We start from the raw sequence: 9,482 nt of genomic DNA on the forward strand, positions 1-9,482 counted from the left end.
ATAAGCCTTCATCATATCGAGCTTGACTGCACAGGAAAAATTCTGCCCCTTCTTCCTCCTTTTCATCATGTGTATACTTTCGTAAGCAACCAACACGTTATCTGTAATGAGGCGTCCCAGGACAAAGGCACTTTGTTCTTAGCTGATGATTGAATCCATCATGCTTCTCAAACGATTTGTAATAACCTTGGCTGCAATCTTGTACAAGACCGGGCACAAAGCAATAGGTCGATACTGTGAGATCAATTGCGGATGGCGTACCTTAGGAATGAAAGTGATAGAAGTATCATTCAACCTAGCTGGTAACTCCCCTCCATTGAGAAAATCCAGAACTGCCAGCGTCACATCAGCGCCTAGCAGATCCCAATGGTGTTGATAAAACCCTGCAATAAAACCATTTACTCCATGGGCTTTGGAGGGCGCCATCCGGAAAAGCGCCACCTTCACCTCTTCGGCAGTGTAAGGCTTAACAAGATCATCATTCATGGCCCATGTTACTTTTTCAGGCACATGCGATAATAGGTGACTAGCATCCGAAAAACCCTGTGTTTGGTACAACTTTTGATAGAAAATTTGCACTTCCAGTTTATCCTCCTCTTCAGACATACAAACCGAGCCATCTGCTTGTCGAAGACACGAGATTTTATTGATCCGAATATGTTGTGCCACTTGTGCTTGAAAATAGGCCGTATTCCGGTCACCATCGCGGAGCCAAGGAACTCTAGAGTGCTGTCGGAGCCACATCTCTTCTTGGTGTAGTGCCACCTTCAGCTTCTGCACAATACGTTTTTCCTCCTCCGTCGGGCCCGAACCAATAGACTGACATCGAATGCGATCTAGCCTCATCTGTAGTTGTCGGGCAGTTCGTGAAAGACTGCCGAATTCGCTGGAACCCCAAGGTTCACGGGTCTCTTGTAATGTTCCCAATGTCATCGCAATCCCCTGAAGCCCTGGCGTGCATTGTATGCCCCACCATGTTTCCTGAACCAGACGGTCATAATCCACATGAGTCTGCCAAACATTCTCATAGCGAAATTGCTTCTTTGCCCATGACCTACTGGGCATATGCACCTTTACTTCTGCCACTACAAAGCAATGATTAGACTCCATCGAGGGAAGGTGCCTAACTCTGATGTGCTGAAAGTGTTGCCTGAACTCTTTGTTTGCAAAAACCCTATCCAGTCTGGCTTTGACATTTGACTCGCCAGCTTGGCGATTGTCCCAAGATCCTGAAGAGAAACTTCATCCACCACCTCGTTGAAAGCACGCATCTGACTCTCCGCTCGTGTTGCTCTGCTGAAGTGTTCAGAAGCATACAAAGATTCATTAAAATCTCCCATATACAAGTCGTGCCGCATGCGGTAGTGCATGAAGCGAATGAATGGTCCACCAGCTATGGTGCCGATCTTCAGCTCGAGGCGCCCCATAGAAACCAGTGAAACGCCATATTGAGGAAACTTGATCATTAATTTGGACAACCACATCAATATGGCACTGGCTAAAATTCTTTGTAAGTGCATCTAGTGCCCCTTAGTGATTTTGGTGTATTGAAGACTTATAGGTTAAGAGACTGATGCATTTGTGAGTGTACACAGGTCTATAAGTCTATGAGGAGTTTGATACTTACACAGAAAATTGACCCCTAAAAATGAAGTTCTTCGACTGAAGACTTTGGATTTCTGAAGACTTTCTGAAGATTTTGGAAGTGAAGAAATTGGTGTGACCTTGAAGACTTGGTAATCATTCGAGGAACATGAAGCGTGAAGACTCTTGTTTTTACTGTTTCGTTTTCTCTTTCTTGAGTCATAGGAAACACCGTACTATTAAAGGGGGTCGAGGAAATACTAAGAAAAAATTTCCATGTGATGCTCATCTCAAAATACTACACCTACCAATCCTTTTGAGTGAAGCCATTAGAAATCTCACATAGTTCAGTCATATTCTTCAGTGACAAAGACGAAGTTCTTCTGGTCTCTAAGGAATTTGTTCTGACTGAGGAGTTAGGAATTCGCCAGTGCAGATTGCCTACACAGTGAAGAACATGATAGCTGTCGGTGTCAAAACCGGCGGATCTCGGGTAGGGGTTCCCGAACTATGCGTCTAGGCGGATGGTAACAGGAGACAAGGGACACGATGTTTTACCCAGGTTCGGGCCCTCTTGATGGAGGTAAAACCCTACGTCCTGCTTGATTGATATTGATGATGTGGGTATTACAAGAGTAGATCTACCACGAGATCAAGGAGGCTAAACCCTAGAAGCTAGCCTATGGTATGATTGTTGTTCGTCCTATGGACTAAAGCCATCCGGTTTATATAGACAGCGGAGAGGGCTAGGGTTACACAGAGTCGATTACAATGGTAAGAGATCTACATATCCGTATTGCCAAGCTTGCCTTCCACGCCAAGGAAAGTCCCATCCTGACACGGGACGAAGTCTTCAATCTTGTATCTTCATAGTCTTGGAGTCCGGCCGATGATGATAGTTCGGCTATCCGGACACCCCCTAGTCCAAGACTCCCTCAGTAGCCCCTGAACCAGGCTTCAATGACGACGAGTCCGGCGCGCATATTGTCTTCGGCATTGCAAGGCGGGTTCCTCCTCCAAATAATTTATAGAAGATTGTGAACACCAGGATAGTGTCCGACTCTGCAAAATAATTTCCACATACCACCGTAGAGAGAATAATATTTACACAAGTTCAATCTGCTGACGTATTTATGGCGCGACGTCACACCACTACCAAGCCTTTACTCGAATTGTTTTTATTGTACCACCTCAGCGTGTTTAGCGAAGCGGTTTCCTTGGCACGTCTTGTCGAAGCAGAGATCGTGTTCCCCTTATTTCCGGGATTCCCATCAATACGGACGTGGGTAACCCAACCGCGCCCGTTGCCACGCCCCCTCCATCGAAGGCGGGTTCCAAACGGTCACGGGGACGGCTCTTGGTATTCTTCCTCTTTATGATGAGACCAAGGCCCGTTCTTTTTCTTCAACCCTCAATCGAATCCGCCCCTCGCCCCGAGTTCCAACACCCAAGGCTCCAGATTCGGGTACTTTCGACCTTTGACAATGTCTGGCTCCGACCTACGAGGCCGGTGGATGCCCTCCTCCGTCACGGAAGAGGACGTGCTCAAGCTGAGAGACACCAGGTACTTAACCTACGAGATTTCGCATAGGTTGCCTGCCCAAGGGCAAGTTATTCCTACTCCCGAGCCCGGCGAGAGTGTCGTGTTCATGTCTCACCTCCGTCGGGGTTTAGGCTTCCCAATGGATCCCTTCGTGAGGGGGCTCATGTTTTGCTATGGGCTGGAATTTCACGACTTGGCTCCGGAGTCCATCCTCCACATCTCATCATTCATTGTCGTCTGCGAAGCCTTCCTCCGCACCACCCCTCACTTCGGCTTGTGGCTCAAAACCTTCAACGTGGAGCCGAAGATGATTGCGGGGCGTCAGGCAGAGTGCGGCGGGGCGGTTATAAACAAGAGGGCCGATGCTCCATGGCCCGAGGGCTCTTTTCAGGAGGAGCTCGGTTTGTGGCAACAGGAGTGGTTCTATATCACCGCTCCCAGGGGCAGCAGGCAGAGGCCGCCGCCCGTCTTTCGCCCGGGCCCTCCACAACGGCTGACGTCATGGGTCAACAAAGGGCTTGACCGGGGGCCGTCCAAAGACGTACCCCTGTTGCAGGGCCGGATTCGAGACCTCCAGGAAGGGGAGATCAATCTGGTCGTAGTGACACAGGTTATGGTAATTCGGCGCCTTCTGCCCTGCAAACGTCGCCCACTCCGCCTGTGGGAATTTAATCCGAAGGGACCACGAGCTCTCCAACACTTCATGGGTTTGACACCCACGGAGATGTACGAACTGTTCTTCGGATCACAAGAGATGCGTCCGGACTTGACCGAGGACGCTGGCCTAAGCTGCAATCGCCCGGATACTCAAGTAAGTAGCCCTGTGTTCGGACACATTGTCCATTTATTTATCATGGGTTTGGTTTTTAACCAGCTATCCCTTGAACAGGAGTGGATAGCGCAAGCAAAATTGATACGGTGTCCGGCCCCCCTCCCTGAGACCACGCCGGATCCCGTGCTAATAAAAATGTTGGAGGTCGCACCTTCAGAGGAGGGCAAAGGGGGGCACAGGGAAACTACCACCTCTGCCAAGGAGGCTTTCAGTGAGGGGGGAATCGAGAGTCCCTCTCTCCAGGGGGAGAAGAGGACCGCTTCCGAAGACCCGGAGGCCAAGGCCTCGAAGCGGGGAAGGAAATCACCGGAAGGTGCACCTTCGAAGGAGGGCAAAGGGGGGCACAGGGAAACTACCACCTCTGCCAAGGAGGCTTTCAGTAAGGGGGGAATCGAGAGTCCCTCTCTCCAGGGGGAGAAGAGGACCGCTTCCGAAGACCCGGAGGCCAAGGCCTCGAAGCGGGGAAGGAAATCACCGGAAGGTCCCGTGCCGGGAAGAGCCCCGGCCGCACAGTCTCCCCAAAGGAATCAGCCCTCCAGCGAGCCGTAAGTAAAAAAAGCGGGGGGGTTTGTAATAGGGGACATCCCTACTTTATTTCTAAGGTTAACCAAAGTTTTCACCTTGTAGTTCGGATCTCGGCCCTTCTCAGCAGAGCTCATCTTCGGGGGACCTTCGTCCGGATATGATGGAGAGCGAAACGCCTCCATCTGCCGCCCCGTCGGGCGGGGCGGACGACCCTGAGGTGTCGTCACGGAGGGTCTCACCGAGTCCGGCGGGGCCGGGGAGTTTGACACCCACTGGAGTACGGCCGGTGGAGCTGAGGAATTTGCTCGAGAGGGCGTCTATCTCAGAAGATCACCACACATTAATGAGTGTGGTGATTGAAAGGATCTCATCCGCCGAAAGCGGGTTGTATGAGGCCGTCGGAAGTTTGCTGATGGGGTTTGAGGTACGCAAAAAATGACATACCTTTTGACAGTTTTGCACATGGAGTGCGCCCTGTATAGATAGTAGCCCCTAAGACTTGGTATGCTGTTGAAAGTGACAGCGTGCCGAGGATCATAATCTCAGTTATAGAATGTCGCCTTACCTATGCAGGTGGTGGAACGATTGGTGGCCAGCCGGACTGATGGAGCTGCCAAATTGAAGCGGCAACTCGATGTTGCGGATGCGGACATCGCGCTGGTCAATAAACGACTTGACGAGTCACAAGGTAAGTGGTTGCTCCGCGGTCACCAAGTAAGGGAGCGGATGCCCGTTCCTTACAATTTGTATGCTTGGTGGAGATGGTGCTGCTGCTGTGGAAGACCTTCGAGCCGAGCTTGCTCGAGCCAAGGAGCAAGCCAGGAAAAGTGATGCGGCTGCCTCGAAGGCATCGGAAGAGCTAAAAACCGAAAAGGCTGTTCACTGCCAAAGCAGGGAAGAGATGGCCGGAATGGCCGTGAAATTAAAAGATGCTACCGACTGCTATGAGGTTCTTGAAAAAGAACGCCAAGCGGAGCAAGAGGACCTGAAGAAAGCCGTCGCTGAAGTCAAGGATGCCCGTAGTGCGATGCGGGCTATGAAGGAGTAACTGCGTCAGGTCGGAGACATTGCGGCTGGAAAGCCCTTTCTGCTGCGTAGGAAGTTCACGGATCCGAAGTATGCTCAGTTGGGCCAATTGTGTGGTGCGGAGGATCCTTATCTGGATTTGGCGGCGAGTGCGGCGGACGCAGTCGTGCATTTCCGAAGCCAGAAGGATCACGAAATGGAAGAGCTTTTCTGGTCTCAATTCCATAGTCTGGAACGTCCACTTCCATTGACTGATCGGTTGGCGGAGTGGGCTGAGCTGAATAGGTTGTCCGGACTTGCCATGACGGATGTGGTGGCTCATCTGTGGCCAGAAAGGCCCAAGCCGGAGAGTTATTTTGGCTTGTTGCAGCAATTCCTTGGGGCGGTGCCGCATATCGAGGCGATGCAGCAGTCGGCATGCATAGAGGGTGCACGGATGGCTCTTGCCCGTGTTAAGACATACTGGGCAGAGATGGATGCCACCGCTGTTGCATCCCGGGGTTCGGACAAAAGCCGACTACCCGCCGAGCACTATTTTGAGGAAGTCCTGCAGGGCGCTCGTTTAATAGAGTCGCAGTGCTCGAAAAATGTTATGTTCAAATGACGTGTATGATTTGTGGAATCATGTTTATAATGTAACAACTTTTTATACTTGTGCGTTCAAGTATTGAACTATCTCCTGTGCGGCCATATATGTATGTATGACCTGAAAGATGGCAGTCTTTGGCTTCAGCCCCCACGCACATGGTGCGGGGGTGTTTGCAAAAGAAAGGCGCTTTTTCACACTTAATCCAACGTCTTGGTCCTTTGAAGGAGGTTATAGCATAGCAAAATAGGCAACCGGACTATTATGCTTTATCACTTTCACTTAGCCATAGGAGCTCGAAGGTGGGGCTACGATATAGCCCCTAGAGGCACCGCGCTCTCCGAACTCGGGGCACGTATGTGCCTGACCGGGAAGCGGTCCTTCGTCAAAGCGGAGGAATTCTAAACATTCCAGTAGTCGATCGAGTGGTTGACCAGTCTCTCGCTATATCATGACAGTCAGTTTTCGGCTTTCTCTACTGAGGTGCTCGCCCGGCCGAACCGGGGCACAATCGCAGTAGTTCTCCTGGTGCCGCGTTAGCCGATGGAGCGGAACGTAAGGCAGCAAAACACAGGAGCCGGGCAAACCCAACATTTGACCAAAGACATGATTCGGAGCTGATGCATATAAGGCCTAACTCGAGACGCCGAACACTCCCTGAGGTATTCGGTCTTTATGATACCGGGCAGAACAATGCCCTAAGCCCCTAGTGTCCAGGTACGGGCGAGAACTTCTGACGCGGCCGATGCCAAAACGCCAGCCTCCTCCTCGGTTATGGTAGGAAACCGGGGATGTGTATCAACAAGAGACAGTAAGAAAGGTTTACGCAGGGTCTTAATCTGAAAAGAATCCTTGCAACGGTCCCTGCTGCACGTCTGCGCCTGTGTCTTCGTTGTGCTGTATCCTGGACGGGTGTAGCACGTGCTTCATCTGTAAAACAGAAGAACTTAGTTAGGGAAAAATATCGTGCAGAAGATGTATTTAAGATAAAGTATGATAAAGTTGAGCTTTATTGGCTCTCATTGTTTATACATGCAGCCCCTTGTAAATAGGTATGCGGCTGGGAAGCCCCTTGTTTATTTATGCCAGACTCGCCGAACCGTGTCCGAGGTCTGAATGACCTGTTTTTAGGGGCTTTGACCAGCAAGGTCGGATTAATGTGCGGCTGTCGAAGCAGTCTCACATTTTCTGTGGTCGAGGAACACTCAGGGCTACCTTTTAACGAGATTATGCCGCGTGGACCAGGCATTTTAAGCGTAAGAGACTTGTAATGCGGTATTGCGTTAAAGCGGGCGAAAGCTTCGCGTCCCAGTAGTGCTTGATGGCTACTTTTGAATGGGGCGATATGGAAAATGAGCTTTTCGCGACGGAGGTTGTCGGATGAACCGAACGCGACCTCTAGTGTTATAGAGCCTGTACAATTGGCGTAAAGGCCAGGCGTCACTCCTTTGAAGGAAGTGCTACTATGGTGAATTTTGGTAGGGTCTATCCCCATTCTGCGGATGGTGTCCTGGTATAGCAGGTTTATATCGCTGCCGCCATCCGTTAGGACTTGTGTGAATTGTAGTCCGTCTATTATGGGATCCAATACCAAAGCAGTCCCTCCTGCGTTTCGAACACTTCTGGAGTAATCCTGATGGTCGAAAGTAATTGGTTTAAACATCCAATTTCGGGACTCTGCTGGGGTGGACCGTGCGGCGCGCGTTTTAGCAGGTGCCGCACTGTTTTTCCTTGTTATCACATGAAGTGAGTTCACTGTTTTGACTTCTAGTGGGAAAGTCTTCTGTTTCCGGCGTGCTGCTTGTGGGGTTCGTCGTCGTCTTCGCTTGGTGTGTCGAGCCCCTTGTCTTCGGCGTTAAGTCGGCCGGACTGCTTGAAGACTCAACAATCTCTGTGGGTATGGTTTGCAGGCTTCCCGGGGGTACTATGTATTTGACATATCCTATCCAAGATTTTGTTTAGGTTGGATAGCTCATCACTGTTGTCCTTAAGAGGCAGTGTTTTATTATTCGGACGAGAGCTTTTAAATCCAGCGTTGACCGCCATGCTATTTGGGCCATTTTCCTTATTCCAGCGCTAATCTTTTCTGCGTTGTGATTTCCCGTTTCCATCCGTGACCTCGGATGTACTCGGGTCGCTGGTGCTGCATCTTGCCAGCCAGCTATCTTCCCCCGCGCAAAAGCGGGTCATGAGGCTTGTTAGTGCGGCCATTGTTCTTGGTTTTTCCTGGCCGAGGTGTCTGGCGAGCCATTCGTCTCGGACGTTATGCTTAAAGGCTGCTAAGGCTTCGGCGTCCGGACAGTCAACTATTTGGTTCTTTTTGGTGAGGAACCTATTCCAGAATTTGCGTACTGACTCTCCGGGCTGTTGAGTTATGTGACTTAGATCGTCTGCATCCCAACCATCCTGATAACGAGAGATACTTCAGCGAACTCAAGATGTCGCCGAAAGGTGAGTGTTGAAAGATGTCCGCAGCGGTGAATTCCGTGATCGGCGCCCAATCGGATTCGATTGGAGGCGGCGTGGGAGGTTCGGAGTCCGGCAAGGAGTCCGGCACCTTGGATTCACGAGCTTCATGAGGGACAAGGTCAGTGTTCGGCTCTATCACCATAGAGGTTGCAGCCCCCGAGGCGGTGTCTAGCCACCCGTCCTCGATCTACGCAGCCGGCTCCGAATTGAGGATCAGAGCGGACTCGTGTGCGACCTCCAGGGCAGTGTCCGGCTGCAGAGCTAAGTCATGCCCATCGTGACAGTGCGGTGCGCTCGGCTGTGGCTCGAATCCATCGAAGATCAAGTCTCCGCGGATGTCAGCCGTGAAGTTCAAACTTCCAAATCTGACCTGACGGCCAGGGGCGTAGCTTTCGATCTGCTCCAGATGGCCAAGCGAATTGGCCCGCAGTGCAAAGCCGCCGAATACGAAGATCTGTCTGGGGAGAAAGGTCTCACCTTGGACTGCGTCTGTCAGGACCCCGACTCAATGCCACATCGATCTAGCATGTAACATCTCATATCACTTTGCGGCCTCACGCACGGTATTCCCACGGGTGTCGCTTTACCTTTGCCCGGGACCGTTTGTGCCTTTTGGCACACGTATATGATAGTGTCGCTAGCATCCATATGATAAGGAGCCTGGGCTGACATGGCTAGTCGCAAACCCAAAGTGTCACAAACTTACAGGGACAGGCATCCATGACCCAGCATCGAACGTGTCGGTCATCAGCGAGTGAATCCAGGCTGTAGCACTGGGCTAGCAGGACTCCGGTGAACCGGGCTGTAGCGGGCTAACAGGACTCCGGTATCCATCGCGTGACATTTCCCCGAAGGGACAGACACAGGAACGAAGAAGGACACATGCCGGCCAGCCTAAGTGTTCCGGAGCAGTAGCA

Source organism: Triticum aestivum, chromosome 3B, assembly GCF_018294505.1.
Source record: "Triticum aestivum cultivar Chinese Spring chromosome 3B, IWGSC CS RefSeq v2.1, whole genome shotgun sequence".
Classification (NCBI taxonomy): domain Eukaryota; kingdom Viridiplantae; phylum Streptophyta; class Magnoliopsida; order Poales; family Poaceae; genus Triticum; species Triticum aestivum.